At 41.4% G+C, this 16,504-nt stretch overlaps 1 long non-coding RNA gene across 3 annotated transcripts in view; it reads right to left on the bottom strand.

Annotated features, from left to right (window-relative positions):
* Positions 1 to 16,504, bottom strand: part of LOC142408145 (uncharacterized) — a 37,227-nt gene that overhangs the window by 19,695 nt on the left and 1,028 nt on the right. The window contains exons 2-5 of one of the 3 annotated variants that reach the window (XR_012775170.1): positions 16,323 to 16,444; positions 14,877 to 14,990; positions 12,785 to 13,155; positions 4,833 to 7,338 (exon numbers count right to left, since the gene is read on the bottom strand). This is a non-coding gene — a long non-coding RNA (uncharacterized LOC142408145). Of the gene's footprint in view, positions 1 to 4,832; positions 7,339 to 12,784; positions 13,156 to 14,876; positions 14,991 to 16,322; positions 16,445 to 16,504 lie in introns of those variants that run through there. The other 2 variants (XR_012775168.1, XR_012775169.1) reach the window with 2 other exon arrangements.

Here is a 16,504-nt window from a genome sequence, read left to right as displayed (position 1 = left end):
TTGAGGATAGAAAATAATAATGGCATTCGTAATTAGACAAATGCCAGTTTCATTAATCCTGACCTCCATATCGCAGTTCAAGATAAAAGAACAACTGCTCCATAATCCTAGATGAAAAACCATTTAGATCAAGGCTCGGCAAGGAGCCTTGGACAAACCTGATATACCTATTTAGAGCCATAACAGAGAAGAGCAATTTATCAACATCAGTAAATCCTGATGAATGCCAAGACACACAAGCCTCCTAAATCGAGTAAGGGCCTCAACCAGGTTTTGTCTAATAACTGCTTGCTGAAAGCTGAATGCGAGGTAGGACATAATTAATTGGATTCTCCCTCCTCATAGCATAGCATAGCCCTAGAGTGCAGGCTGTGAAGGTTTAGGATGTCGAGCAGGAACAGGAAATTAACTTGCAGAAGATATATGAATGGAATTCTCACCTTCTCCAGCAGGTAAGATCATGTGGGACTTGATGGTTTTTTTGACTGACCTCTCCGAGCCCCAAAACCTGTTTTGAAAGTGAGGAGCTCTGCACTCCATCTGCTATCCCTGACTGTCCCATTTAGTCCAAATACTGTGAAGTTTCTGTACATACTTGGCAGATATGAGAAATCTGTATTTGTTTTACATACTATACAATATTAATTCCACCATAACAAGGTACTGATCTAGAGATGAAAGGATTAAGGCACTATTTTGGGCTTGTTAAACAAATTCATGCATTATTTTGGCTTGTGAAACAAATCAAGCCTTGCTCTGCCAGGGAACAAATGTGATTTTGCATGACCATGGATATATGTAATGTTGGGCAAGCCATTTACATTTTCTTTCTCTGTTCCTTTTTTTTACATGTGCTAGTCTGCCTGCGATGGATTTATGGAAGATATATATGTTAAAGCTTATGACTATGCTGTAATAGTGGAGCTATGTAAGTATCTTCCAACGAGAACAGTGACGCCAATATTCCTCCCACATTTAACCAAGGTATAGAGCATGTGGATGAACCTGCAGGACCTGTGGCATCCAGCAGGTAGCAGGAATAAGTGACAGAGGGAGAGCCATATTTAGCTAGCTTCCTGATGTTTCCTTGAGATGTAGATAATATGAGAAAGGAAATGCAGGGGTCTGCACCTGATGTGTTAGGGTTTCGCCACTGGGATAAAAATATCACACATAAACACACACACACATATACATAGAGGAAGAATTCACAGGAATAAGCAAGCTTCCTTTCTTTTATATCAGTTTCTCCTGTGCAGGGGGAAATAGGATCCTGAGAAACTCCATTTCCTTTAATTTGCCAGAAGACAGCTTTCCCTGAGAAACAAGCTTTCAAGCTAGAAGGCAGACCAGCTCTAATATTCACCCATCAGTAACCTCCTGTAAGGATTATACATTTTAAAAAGAAAAAGGGATGTGTTCTGTGATGATCCTTTTACTTCTCCGCATTTTTCATAGCTGTTCTGTCAAAAAGTACTGCTTCTTTGAGAACGCACTCCTTGTGCAAATGTGTAGGTGACTAAGATTGTTAATGTTTTTCAAAACCTACTGGTAAAAATCCCCAAACCTGAGAAAAACTAAATCCCAGGCATCAAGGCAACGATAGCCAAGATGCAACTTATGTAGCTTTGCTGTCCAACATGGAGGGCTTCCTGTTGTAAAATTAAGTGTTAGTCTCATTCTTGTAAGTTATCATCTTAGGAAAAAATAAAAAAAGGGCAGAGGAGATACACAGGAAATACAGCCTAACCTTAATGAAAGTTGAATTTCCACTGACTTGTGCCAGCATGCTGCTTGTGCCAGAAAAATGGCAGATAATGTACAACATAATTAGCACCTAGCTGGTGGAAGAGAAGGTAGAATAAAAGAAAATATAGGGAAAGAGTAACCTATTTCTTATCCTGTGTATGAGAAAACCCCATGGAACCTGGATCTTGTAGCCACATGAGAAGTCACTCAAAATTCATGTCATCGGCTGCCACTGTCAACAACAAAGCAGGGCTGCTATTGACATTTCTGCAGCCAGAGTCTGTGCTGTGAGTTGCAGGGCACTGACATCCTGCCGTAGTGGATTTAGTGCAACTCATGGTGAGCCTGTCCCCTCTGAACAGGGAACTCCCCAAAAAGTGTTTGGAGCTCAGCGTAGCGGCTTCCCCCTGCCATGATCTATAGTACCCTTTTCTGGGTTCAGTCAGCTGTAGTAGGCAAAAATGAACTCTTCTAAGGTTGAGTAAAACCTTGTTGAAACAGATGACTATAACAACTGCTCTTTGTTCAAGTTCATTGTAAGGAACTGTGCAAGGGGCCTCATACCAAAACACAGCCACTTGTTACCACTCTAAACAAATGTGTGCCCTGTGAGATCCCACTCAGGAATTTGAACTATCTGGGTGGAGGGCTTAGATAGGTGGAGTTTCTGTGAGTGCTCTTGTGGATGTGTGTGGGTGGGACAGAGAGAAAGAAAAAGGGAGGGGGAAAGAGAAAGGCAGGGGGAGGAAGCAGGAAAAGAACAGAGAAGATATGTTTACACTTCTTTTTTTTTTTTTGTAAGCAGATGTGAGCTTGCTTTGGTTGTGCTCCAGGCAGACACAACTTGTTGTGCCCACGCTATCAGCAACGGCTTAGTAGCTCAGGCTTACTAACCATGGCTACACTGTTTATGGTTTGGAGCTGACTCATGCCCATCCAGAGTAAAGGCTCACAACTGTGCAGTTAAAACCAGAAGAGACCAGAAAAACAATTCCAGGCACCGGCAGAATAAGCAAGTTGTGTCTCCTCTGAAAAGTATCTAGGTCTTAGACTTGCAGTGGGACACTGTCCATAAAAGTCTAAATTAATATTAACACTGAGCCATGGAAATTCATCTTGCAGTTCTTGTTCCCCAATCTAGCAATTCAGCACTGGGCTACACATACTTTCCGGCAAACTTCTGTTCTTGGTTTTGAAACTGGAGGACATACTCAGTTACCTGCTCCATAAGTGAGCTAATCTTCATTATTATTTTGCTGACTTCAGCTTTCAGCTGTGAGATTGTGTTTGTCTCATTTTTCTGTTCTCTGCCATCTCGTCCATATTGTGTGATGTTGGCTAAATCCAGCTGATATCCATCAAATCAAATACTGATATGCACATTAAAAAAAAAAAAAAAAAAGACAGCAACGATTTCAGGCTCCAAACCTGGAGCCTGAATGACAGTTCAAAATGACAATCTGAAAACCTCGGCTCATTCTGAACATATCTCCACAAATCTCTCAGCTCTCTTCCGCAGGTGTACATGAAGCATCTCAGCAACTATCTCCCACCTGTACCAGCTGAGGTACCAAAACCAAGACGTTCCTCTATCTGCCCGAGAAGAAAGAGGAAATACAGTCAGGAAGACTGGTTGGCCTTAGAGAAACATCTGGGATCTGAGTTCTGCTTTGACAATTTCTGCATTTTATGAGAAACAGTCAGTGAAGAAAATTCATGAACAGTTCTTGGAGCAAAAACTAAAAAATTAGATCTCCCCCCTCCTGGGTAAAGGCCCTAAGGCTGAGAAGCCTAGGATCACATCCTCTTTTCCACTGGGTAGAACTCAAAGACTTTTTTCATTCCTCTGGTGCTAATAAATTATTGGCAGTTGCAGCTCCAACAGGCTGCAGATGTCCAGAAATCCTAGCCAAAAGACCACTGATTTCAAGTTCGTAGATCTGCTCCTATTCTTAAAAAGACATTGCTGCCACATGGCCTGAGGAGAGGAGAGATCCCTCTTATAATTTTGAACATCTCAGTCCCAGAGCAGAGCTGGAACTACACTCAGCATTGGCTAGGTATAGGCGAGCCAAAACCTTAGGAGTGTGCTGACTGTAAATGCTCTCTCAGTGCTGCCTTCCTCTGACCACGCACAGTGCAGGGACCTGAGCCGACTCTGTATAGAAATTGCATAAATCCTGCATGGGATCAAAGGGATTACAACTTTCAACATTGTGATGTTCACTTTTAGACACAGATGCAAGCTCCCAAGAAAGACACTGATTTCTCAGCTATGGTGGTTGTATTGTGTTTATCTTCACATGTATCATTTCAAGGGCAACTACTCTAGGTCTTTTCATGTCTTGATATGTCCTATGAATGTGTCTGAACTCCACACTGCAACCATCTTCTCCAAGGACAATAGGATGATAATTTCATATCTTGTGTTTTGAAATTTTGTCCCTAAATAATTCAATGAAAGGTTTTGGGTGTTTTTTCGCTTAGTTACAGTAAGGATAAGATTTCATTCTTCATACACGTCTTTTCTGTGTCACACAGCATGATGGCCAAACCTGGCAATGTTTTCAGTCAGCGGTGGAAAGCATGTCCATAATACATAATGAAGGGTGTTACAGAGGGCTACCAACCAGAGCTGACTGAAGCTGGTTGCTTCACGCTGAAGCATGAAGTACATGCTGTGTGTTACAGCACCATTCAGGCACACTGGTTCCACAGCAGAGATATTACATTACAGCAGAGATATTACAGATATTACAACGTAACAGTAATTCTAGCAAATTTCTTTCTCATAATCTAGCTGCATACATAGTTCTAGATAAGGTATTTAAAGGGAAAGAAAGAAGCAGATGAACAGCAGATGTATGAAGCTGCAGAGGTGGGCTTGAGGCTGTGACCCCATTCATTTCCTCTCTAAGGACCAAGACAAACTTCCAGTGAAGAAGCCAGAGAAATCTTAAATCAACAAAGTAACTTTTTAATGTGTATCTTATTCTGTATATAAAGTATAACATGTCATATGTAACATATATTACAGTAATATATTACAATATATAATAGATGAGGTAATGTATATTGCCTTATATTTTCTATTACATGTTATATTCCATGCCTATTTATACATTTTGTGTGTGTGTGTGTGTATAATTATAAGTATAAATATAAAATTGAGTTTACTTCTTAATTTAAGGAAATATTTTAACATAAATTGCACCCAATATAGCAGAATAACCACACTTCTCCTCCCCTTCAAAGACATGTCTCTCTATGTCTCTGGCATATAGACATACTGTAGCAAAACACTGAGGCAGTTTAACTTCACGAAGTACAACGTAGAAATGCTTTCAGAGTACATTAGCATACTGTGCTTCAGCAACTTTGATTTCTTCTCACAGGAGTTAAGAAGAAATTCACTTAATCAGTACATCTAGGCTCAGCTTACCAACTTCTTTTAATACTTTAATGTCTTTATTGGAGATAGTACTGTGAACCCTCAAAAAACAATCATCACAACTTCTGCTGGCAATTAGGATGAAGAAAATTAAACCCAGGAGACACACTAGTTGTACATACAAAGCTGATCCCCATGGAGTGATTGCCTCACCTACTAGAGCATGCCAGAAACATGTCTTAAGGCTTTGACATCATCACCATACTGGAAAAAAATTACTCTATAAAGTGGCAGTATGTTTGATATATGTTGTAGACCTCTGAAGTTTTCAGTTAGAATGCTCTGACTTTGGCATTGCTACAACAGTAAAGGCCATACCAGGTACATAGCCTCAGCTATGGATACCTGTTTGTTAAACAAAAACAAACAAACAAAAAGCAATCTTCAGTCAACTTCAGCTAACCCTCTTCTCACTAAAGCTCTCCACTGTTTAAATTCCAAATGCCTAAATTAGCAGCTATGGGATCTCTCCAGTTCCCCACTGAAAACACTTGTTACTGTATTCGCTCACTTCCACTGTTCACCCAGCTGAACAGGTTCCCCTAAGATAACAATGCACACAATAGCTAATTGTTTATCATTTGGGGGTTAGAAGCACCAATATGAATTTTCAGGAAGATTGGTTTGTTTTTAGCTCAGTTTGTGATAGGGCATTTACAGAGTTAGCCATACAGGCTTATAAACATTTTAAGTGTAATACATATTTTCAAATGTTTTTTGTCTTTGCAGTTGACAGGGAAAGGATTTGTCAAAGCGCTCCGCTTTGGCCTAACTTTGCTTCTGTCAAAGACAATGGTTTCATTGTTTTCAGCGGCAGCAGATAGCTGACAGCAAACCTTTGGGAAATCCCACCAATGATCATGTCTCCTCGGTTTGAAGAGGATGCATGATGTAAAGTTTTGTGGGCTTGGGGAGTGGTGGTACTTGTTTTACTTTTGTTTGGTTTTACTTATTTTAGGGTGTTAGGAGCCAACTTGTAGCAGAAATGGGTGGACTAGTCATATTCTCATATCTGTTTTTACTAGAGGGGATAATTATAAGATTAATTCAGGGGAAAAAACGGTCTGCATGTAATGAAAAAAATATGAATGGGTGCAAGTATGCTATAAAGAAAAAAAGGGGTTTGTAAATACAGCCATATCTAACACACCAAAATTTTTAAAAAGGTATCTTATTAGAATATACCATAAACATCCTGCCTGCATGCATATACAGGTTTTGGAGTTTTTTTTAAATAGTGACAAAATTTCCCCAATAAATGCTTTTTCAGTACAATGACTATATACTGTTTACTGAACAGAACCAAGCACTCTTCCAATAACAGTTCTATCATGCATTCCTGAACTTTAAGCATTCTTTGAGCATTAATGCCTCTAAATCTCCCAAGTGGTTAGGTCTAATTGAGAACAAAACATATTTTTCAACGATGATTCTAAAGCAGCACTCTGGAAAGGTTTATTTAAAGAAGTGTTTAGAAGCCGTAATTTATGAAGTCCATAAAATTATATACTATCTTTATTTCCTGAGTTTCATTAACTGTTCCTCATGCCTTTGTTGACTGCTATGACTAGACTTTGATATATCAACAAACATAATTTATGACTTTGTGGCTGGTTAATATGTTTACTTGCTGATTAATATGTTTACTTACTACATTATCTAGCAGTTGATTTAGGATTTCCCATTTAAATGACACTGGCTATTTAAAGGCCTTATTTGACAAGGTTTCCATTGCATTGTCTTTTTCTTCCTGTCAGCTCAATCAATTATTTATTGACATATTTACCATGAAATATACACAAAAAGGGACAAGCACAGTTAGCCCAGGAAAACATATGCAAGGAAGATTGAAAGACTTAATTAATATATATTTACACTACTTCCTTGCTACAAAATAGCTAATAAACTAACCTCTACATCCCTAGTGCAAACTTACAGAAGACTGATTCATATTTAACATCTAACAGCAGACTCTTACCCAGTAGCGGATGCAGCCTCAGTGTAAAGGAGAGATGAGAGCAATCTCATTGCTGTAATCTCAGGAACTCTGTGCCAGACCACTGCAGCTACAGTTTGTGTTCTTTTGTATGCTTCCTACCTTTCCAGTTTGAGCAAGATGAACTGATTGCAGAGAAACTCTAAGCAAAGATTGAAAAGAGCTAGTAATAGGGGATGCAGAAGAAGTCCTTGTTTTGTTTAGCTGGTCCAGAATTTCAACAGAATATTAAGAGCATTGGCTTGAGCTGTTCAAAGTGTCATTAAATGACAAGCTTAGAAATATTATTGTTCCTGTGTTGTAGCAGCATTTTGTCATTAGTCAAGATGGACTCATCACATCTTCAACTAAGGTGAACTTTATACAGCGTCTACACCAAAAAACCCACTTACCTTTTACTGAAGTAAATAAATGTATACTCAGCACATTTAGAGAATTTTTTAAACAACTATTACATTTTAGCTGATCCAATTAGGCCCTTTATAATATTCCCTACAGATAAATTCTTACTGATTATTGACAGCAGGGCTTAATGCTGTGGAACAGAAATAAGTCAGTAGTTTTAGGGGTTTTTTTGTATTTTTCTCACTGTATGTTAACAGAGGATCTGTCACTTACCTAAACTTGCCTTAAAATTAAACTTGATTTTAAAGTTTAGAAGAAACTCTTCCCTGTTTTTGTCAATCAGCTGTAGTATTTCAGAGAAAGGTGATAGTGATGGAAACACTACTCTATATTATCAGGAAAATATTAATGTAGATTTATGAATCTCCTCCCACTATTTATGTGGTTTTTGCAATTTCAAAGGGTGATTCAGAATCTTAGCAGGATTAAGTACCTCTTATAGCTGCCCAACTATCTCCATCAATTAAAGAGGATGCTCAAAGCAGCCAGTTTTCTGCGTTCACACAGCTAGTTCTGGCTTCACTCAGCTATGCTGAGTGAAGAAGACTTGGGGCACCCCCAGCTGCTCATGACCACCCCCACCATAGATTTCCATGTCCCAGGTTCTGCCAGTGTAACTTGTCTGATTGCTCCCCAACCTGTGTTGAAATGAGCCAGGCCCACTCACTTTCAATGACAGGTCTTAGCAGGTCCATTTTGGTTTGCCCAAACTGAAATAGAGAGTGACTGTTTGAAACACTGGGCCAGCAGAATTGAGGGCAGCAGCTTTCAGACGATTTTTATGGGCAAGGGGGTACAGGGGTCCCTTGACCTAGCAAAGCTGCAACTGAAATGGGGCATCACCGCAGTTAACTGTCTGAAGGCTAGAAGGCAGGACAAATGCTGCAGTGTAACCGCAGTCAGGCTGTTCCAGCAGCAGCTAAATGAAGTCTATTGCTGCCAGCTACAGATTACTGCCCTGCCTCATTAACTGGAGGTTAGCATTTGCCCACACTGTATCTGTGAGTGCTCTCAGACTCGGGTCTATTAAATGGTTTGATTAATTAAATACGTCTAAATACTTCTGTTTCTAACCCAACCACTTTGATAAGCAGTGAACTAGGGTGTGGCCACATAAATTGGTATATCAGTAGATCTGAGAGGAATCTCTAGCTTCACCTGGTTCAGTGGTAGGTGGAGCAACATGTAAGACCTTTGTTAAAGCCCTCTGAAAAGGAGTCAGGTCTACTTTTGCCTGCTTGATGTATACCACAATGTGGAAAGCACTTCAGGGTGTTTCTCTGTTCTCATTTATTAGCTACTTCATTCTAGAAGGGCTTAGGTATGCTAAGAATAAATGTGGAAATAAACAGTGGAAAGGAGTGTATTCAAGGTAAGTCTCCTGCATTCAGAAAACAAATATTAACATTGCACTAGAAGTATGAGTGTATACTTATAGGTATGTGTTTGTGGGTGCTTTTAGAAAAGGCTAGCATAAAATTAAAGACAGAGTTCTGAAGACAGGGCTGCTGCAAGTACAATGACTCAGGAGAAGGTTTAAGGTCATAGAATCACTTATCTGGAATTCTTGTCTAATCGGGATCAGAAAGGCTCTTCCCCTGGCCATGCAGATTAATTCAAGATTTACTACTTTTAATACTACTTTATCTCAAAAGGGGGTATCTTTCTTGGTCCAGCTTTTGTAAGCAAGGAGATTAGAAGGTAAGAAGCTGAGACAAGGGAGAGAGAAAATATTCTAAGAATATTGTTAGCTGTGGCAATTGTCTGTTAGTATTTAGAAGGTATCATGCTGGAGGTGTTGCTGAACCTGAGACAGATAAAGGCCTTTGCTCTTGCTTCAGCAAGTCATGCAAAACAATGAGCTTGTATAAATAAATCATAAGTTGCCTCATGGATTTATGTAATAGAGTAAGAAAGTTAGCATGGCAGGCAGTTGCCTTACTTTGACAATGGGCTGGATAACTGTGTGGGGTGCTTCTCCTTTAACTTCAACATGCAGTTGCCTCTCCAGGGTGAGTGTTTCTACTGCAGTACTGCATTGAGGCTTAACAGACTTGTTAGTCATGGAACCCTGATTGTCCTCAGCTTTTTATAATTTATTTTCCTGCAGTCTTTTTCTTTTTTATAAGTCACAGTGAATGTTGGAGATATCTAACTGATAAGACTTTTCTCACAGCAATCTCTGATATCTAAAAAGAGTTGTTTTACTTGCTCAACAAGCCCTCAAGAACTACTTTCTTAAAGGCTTCATTTTTTTCTATTATTATTTCATTTGTTCTTGATTCTCTGGAACCAAAGTGGTTCCAGAAGATTCCAAAGAAGTTTCCAAACAGACTTGCTTTGCTTGGATATTTTGAGAACTCACAGGACTGGGGTGCTGCTGTGGATGGATACAGGCTGTTCAGGAGGGGCAGGCCAGGATGGCAAGGTGTGGGAGTTGCCCTTTATGTGAGGGAGCAGTGGGAATGTATGGAGCTCTGCCTGGGGACAGGTGATGAGCCAGCTGAGAGCTCATGGGTGAGGGTTTAAGGGCATGCGAACATAGGTGATGTCAGGGTCGGTGTCTGCTACAGGCTGCCTGTACTGGGTCTGGCTGGGATGGAGTTAACTTTCTTCATAGCAGCTCATGTGGTGCTGTGTTTTAGACTTGTGACCAAAACAATGCTGATAACACACTACTGTTTTAGCTATTGCTGAACAGCATTTGTAGAGAGTCAAGACCACCTCTGTTTCTCACTCTGCTTTCCCCCCCTGCCTCCCTCCCCCAATAGATTGGGAGGGGACGGAACCAGGCAGATGACCCAAACTAACCAAACGGCTATTCCATGCCATATAATGTCATGCTCAGCAATAAAAAGGGAGAGGTGTAGGTTTAGGGAGGTTAGCCATCTTTTGCTTGGGAACTGACTAAGCATCGGCCTGCCTGTGGGAAGTGGTAAATGATTGCCTCTGCATCACATATTTTGTTTTCTTTCTTTCTTCTTCCACTTCTCTTTTGCTTATTAAACAATTTGCATCTCAACCCACAAGCTTTCTTGCTTTTACTCTTCCTTTCCTCTTCCCCTGTCCCACTGGGGCTGAGGGGGGAGTGATCAAGCTGCTGTGTGATGCTTAGCTGCCTACTGGGGTTAACCCACAACACTTACAAACAGTGAAGAACTGTTTGGGGATGCAGAGGTCAGGGGCAGTCTTGACTGCAGTGATCATGAGGTGATGGAGTTCTTGGGAAGAGGGAACAAGGCAAAAAGCAGGATCACAACCCTGGACTTCAGAGGAGCAGACTTTGCCCTGTCTGGGGGCCTGCTTGGAAGAATCTTGTGGCATATGGTCTGGGGGAGAGAGGAGAGGTCCAGGAGAGCTGGCTGGTTTTTAAGGATCACCTCTTCCAAACTGAAGAACGGTCCATCCCGATATGCAGGAAGGCAAGCAAAGGTGGCAGGAGGCCTGCACGGATGACCAAGGAGCTCCTGAGAAAACTCAAACACAAACAGGAAGGGTGCGAGAGGTGGAAGCAGGGACAGATGACTTGGAAGAAATAGAGGGCAACTCTCTGAAAGTTCAGCGATGGGGTTAGGAAAGCTGAAGGCAGCCTAGAGTTGAATCTGGCAAGGGATGTGAAGAGCAACAGGAATGGCTTCTTCAAGTATATCAGCAGCAAAGGGAAGACTGTGGAAAAGGTGGGCTTGCTGATGAATGGGGCAGGAGACCCAGTGACCGAGGACACAGAAAAAGCTGAGATACTCGGTGTCATCTTTACATCTTGCCTCAGTCTTTAGTGGCAAGACTTGTCTTTAGGAATTCCAAGCTCTTGAGACCAGAGGGAAAGTCTGGAGCAAGGAAGACTTCTCCTTGGTGGAGGAGGATCAGGCTAGGGAATGTTTAAATGAACTGGCCATACACAAATCCATGGGACCTGATGGGAGACACCGGCAAGTGCTGAGGGTGCTGGCCAATGTCATTGTGAGGCCATTCTTGATTATCTTTGAAAGGCCATGATGATCAGGAGGGGTTCCTGAGGACTGGAAGAGAGCAAATGGCACTCCTGTCTTCAAGAAGGAGGAATTACAGGCTGGTCAGCCTTGACTTGATCCCTGGGAATGTGATGGAGGAAATAATCCTGGAAACGTTTCCAAATGTATTAAGGATAAGAAGGTGATTGGGAATAGTCAGCATGAATTTATGAAAGGGAAATCATTCCTGTCCAACTTGATAGTCTTCCAGGATGAGATAACCGGTGGGGATAGTGGTGGATATTGTTTATCCTGACTTTAGCAAGGCTTTTGATGCTCTCCTATGACAGCCTTATTGACAAACTGATGAAGTATAGGCCAGATAAGTGGACAATAAGATGGACTGAAAACTGGCTGAACTGCCAGGCCAAAGCCTGGCAATGTGTGATCACAGGGATGTGATTAGTGGCATGAAGTCCTTCTGGAGGCTAGTCACTACTGATGTACCCCAGGGGTCAATACTGGAGCAACTAATGTTTAACATCTTCATCTATGGCCTAGATGATATAAGGGAGTATTCTTTCAGGAGGTTTGCAGAAGATACAAAACTGGGATCAGTGGCTGATATACCAGATGGGTACGCTGCCAGCTCTGAAGGATGACCTCGACAGCTGAAGAAATGAGCAGACAGAAATTCCACAAAGGGGAATGCCAAGTCCTGCTCCTGGGGAGGAATAACTCTGTGCACCAGTAGACACTGGGGGCTGATGGACTGGAAAGCAGCCTGGCAGAAAAAGTCCTTGGAGTCCTGTTGTTCAACTACAGAAGCAGCATTGTGTCCTTGTGGCCAATGGTGTCCAGGGCTGCATTAGGAAGAGTGTTGCCAGCAGGTCAAGGGATGCGATTTCTCTACTCGGCCCTGGTGCCATGCCCAGTTCTGGGCTACCCAGTACGAGAGCGACATGGACATACCATAGAGTCCAGCAAAGGTCCTTGAAGATGATGAAGGGATTGGAGCACCTGATGTACAAGGCGAGGCTGAGGGAGCTGGGACTGTTCAGTCCAGAGAAGATATGGCTCAGGGGGATCTTATCCACATGTACAAATACCTGATGGGAGGCAGTAAAGAAGCTGGACCCACAGTCTTTACAGTGATATTCAGTAGCAGGACAAGAGACAATGGGCACAAACTGAACTACATGAAATTCCATCTGAATGCGAGAAAACACTTACTGTGAGGGTGGTCAGACACTGGAACAGGTTGCCCAGGGAGGTTGTGGAGTCTCCATCCTCAAAGATATCCAAAATCCAATCGGACGCAGCTCTAAGCAACCTGCTTGCTGTACCTGACCGTGCTTTGAGCAGAGGGTTGGACTAGACTATCTGCAGAGGTCCCTTCCCACTTCAATCACTCTGTGATCTTAAATGTTCTGTGATTCTGTGATCTTAAATGTTAACAACTCATAGGCTGATCATAGGACGGGAGTGTCCAAAATAGTCCAAGTTCTCTGGGGTATATGGTGTTAGCCAAATTCTGCTCCAAACTTCATTGGTGTGGTTCCTGTTGACTTCTGTGGAAACTGTATATACCAGCTGCTCTATTTCTGCAAATAATCAGGAGAAATTTATGGCAAAAAAGAGAATTATTAGACTTCCAAATTCAACTGCCTTTCTAATATGTGTGTGGAACTGATTGCACTTTTATCGATTAGTACGGTAGAAAAGTTGTCATTGCTTTCTGTTTTGTAGTAGCTAGCTAGTAAATGTGTCTGGTTTCTGCTATTCCTCACAGTATTTGTGCACATCACTTTTGAACAGAAGTTGCCTTCCTTATAGTACAGGAGAGGTTTAGTGTGGTTGTAGTGGTTCAAGGTGGTAGAGATGTCCCTGAATCAATGGTAGAAGGAGCTTTGCTGAGAACTGTGACATGTTCCAAAAGCTTGATAGCTTGGAAACTATCATGATAGTAGTGTGGTGAATGTGGAGTGCTTGAACTTTTTTTTCTTATTCAGAGATAAACCATAAGAGTGTTCTGAAACTAATTTTAAATGCTTTATGGGAATTCCTTCATAACAATTGAACTGCTTGACAGGTTTCTTTTCAAAGGTAACTGTCATAGATTATTTTTGCTTATAAGTAACAATTCTGAAGTAACAGAAATGTCTAAATAGCACCAGATATTAATAATTATAATAAAAGAAAATAATTACCAGACTTCAGAGTGCCTATATTTGAAAGAGTGGAACTAACTAGAAGTGTGTTGATTGCTTAGTTTATATATCTATAATCCCTTACCTCCACCATTTTGAATAATTGGCCTACAGCCACATATTCATTTATAAGGAACTGATCACAATAAAGTCTCTTTTGACAGTTCCAAGGCTATCTGTCTGGGTGGCTCCGTATTACAAGTGTCACCCCCCTGGACACGAAAGGTGATGTAGGGCTACATTACTTTGACCTGTGTAATTCCTAAATATTAGTATAGAAAAGTGGTACTGTTACAGTTGCATTCCCTGTTTACTTATAAATAGAAACAGTTGTGAAGTTAAACTAAGATATGAACTAATTTCTGTGACAACCAAAAATATGGTCAAAATATGGCTTTTCTGGCATGGCTTACGTCTGTGGTACAGAAGTTTTCATCACGTATTGGAAGAGAGCATTTTTGCATTTTCCCTACAGATCAGCATTTTTCTTCTTGTTAGTTGCAGGGCTTTTCAAATAAGGCATCTTTTAACACTAGCAGGTCAGGTACACTCGAAAAAGACAACAGCTGCAGAAAGAAGAAACTACTAGACAATTCCCATGCCTTTTAACTGAAGGCTGCAGCAGCAGGCCAGCCAGTCTGAACATAAATTCTGTCACAGAGGGAGTGTAACACAGACACAAGAGGGCTTAGTATATGGGTAGTAGAAGAACAGCTTGCTGCTGTTCTCATGTCTCAGTGCATTTCCCCTACAACCTGCCACTGTCCAGAGACCTGATAGGACTTGCAGTGACAGAAAGGGACTGGAAACAATTCTGTACTGACCCAGAAAATACTGAGGGAGTGAAGCAAGAGACCAACTGGACTGTTCTACAGAGCAGCAACTTTCCTGAGTGATTTCATCCTGAGGTGCAATGTTTCCATTGACCCCAAATTTGGTTCAATGGAGGAAAAAAAGCATCTGCAAGTAACTTATCAGCTCCACCAGTTCTTTCTCTCACTATCTTGCTGCTCAAATTTTGCTTTTCCTTCACACTGCTCATTAGTTTTAGCTAATTATAAATGAAATGCCAACAGGATTGCTTCTCCCCAACCCATAAAGCCAGGAAAAATTACCTCTTCGAGTCTACTGGACTTTCTCTCTGCCTGTTCCCAGGCTCCTGCTGCTCTCATAGAACTGTTGTTGTCATCTTCTTGTAGCTGAAAGTTTAAAGAAACTGGACTAAGTGACTGTGGAAAGAAGGTGAGGACAGTTTTAGAATTGAACTTATGCATCAGCAGGGAAAGAACTGAAGAGTGCCCAGAGAGATCATGGAATCCCTGTTTGTGGAGATATTCTGAACTTGACGAGGCCCTCAGCTGCCTGCTCTAACTCAGCAGAGGGTTGTATTTGGTGACCTCCTGAGGTCCCTCTCAACCTGAATTATCCTATGAGTCTAAAAGTAGAGGGACAAGATGAAATGGGAATATAATAGAATGAGGAGAAAGGTAGTCATAGAGCTAATTAGAACTTTTAATATGTCCCCCCCAAGTTATTTTGGTTTGGAATTAGATGGGGGCTTAATCCAAATTTTTGGGTGGCATAGGAAGAAATACTATGGTTATGCTCATCACTGTGGTTGTGTGCAGTTCCCCTCAATAGTGTTCATCTGTATTAATGGAGGCCTAGCTCCGGTTTCTCTTTCTGAACGCACTGCAGTGAAGCTGTAGGGGTTGTTCCCATCATCTGTACATAATTAAGGACACATGGGAAAAATGCTGGAGAACAGGTGAAAAAAGGAATAGGGAAAGGTTAAGCTATAGAGTCATTCCACCTTGTTTCTTTCCTGTGTTAATCACTATCTAGGCATTACACTATGTAAGGCAGGACTAAATTTTCGATTAGCACAGGCCTTTCCTCCTGAAGTGTGTGTTTCTCAGTCTTTCCATGTGGAACTATACCACTTTGTATAAACTACTTAAATGTACAGAACTAGCATGCAAACAAGTGGGTGTGACTCCCTAGTTTGGTAGTTTACACACTTAACTGGGAGCAAACCCAGCTGGGGTTCCTGCCCTGGTGAATTTTTAGTAGGAATGAATTAATATAAATTCAACAAAGCTGTTGAAACAGTATCAACAGGAGAATCTAAGCTCTCCTACTCCAGAGATGTTGTAGTTTGTTGTCAAAATAATGTTATGGGAGAAGGAGAGATAGGAGTTCAAATCCCCTCGGGTAAAGAGGAAAATCAGGCCTGCGGCTGCCACATCCTTGTGTGCAGGAGCCAACTGCTTAGCTCTTGGCCAAAAGGCAGGTGGCCAACCCCCTGGCAAACCTGTTTTCAGTCCTGCTTCTTCTGCAGGTGCTTGAGAGGGATCATTCAGTTTCAAGCTGATAGCAAGGCAATCACGTTTATTTTTCTCATTAAAATTTTAAAAAAGCTATTTGCTGGCATTTGTACTTAATTGAAGAATTGATTACACCACCTTATAATGGAACGTTTCTCTCAGCAGCACTGTTTTGTCTTGCTAGTGATTTAACAGGGCACGTTAAGAGGAGACTTGAAAAAACAGCTTCCTTACATTTGAAGGACCGGAGGATGAATGGATTTACACGGCAAAACGAACCCCCGGGTTTAAGACGGGAGAACGGCCACGATGGGGAAGGACTGCAGCAGATTTCAGTCGAGGAGGAGAAACCGGAACTAGTGGGAGGAGAAAGTGAAGGGAAATTTAAACAGGTTGAAGTAATTCAGCCGTACAAC

The sequence above is a fragment of the Mycteria americana genome, chromosome 3, assembly GCF_035582795.1.
Source record: "Mycteria americana isolate JAX WOST 10 ecotype Jacksonville Zoo and Gardens chromosome 3, USCA_MyAme_1.0, whole genome shotgun sequence".
NCBI classification, from domain to species: domain Eukaryota; kingdom Metazoa; phylum Chordata; class Aves; order Ciconiiformes; family Ciconiidae; genus Mycteria; species Mycteria americana.
The sequence above is the reverse complement of the archived record's forward strand: the minus strand, read 5'-3'. Positions and strand labels throughout refer to the sequence as shown.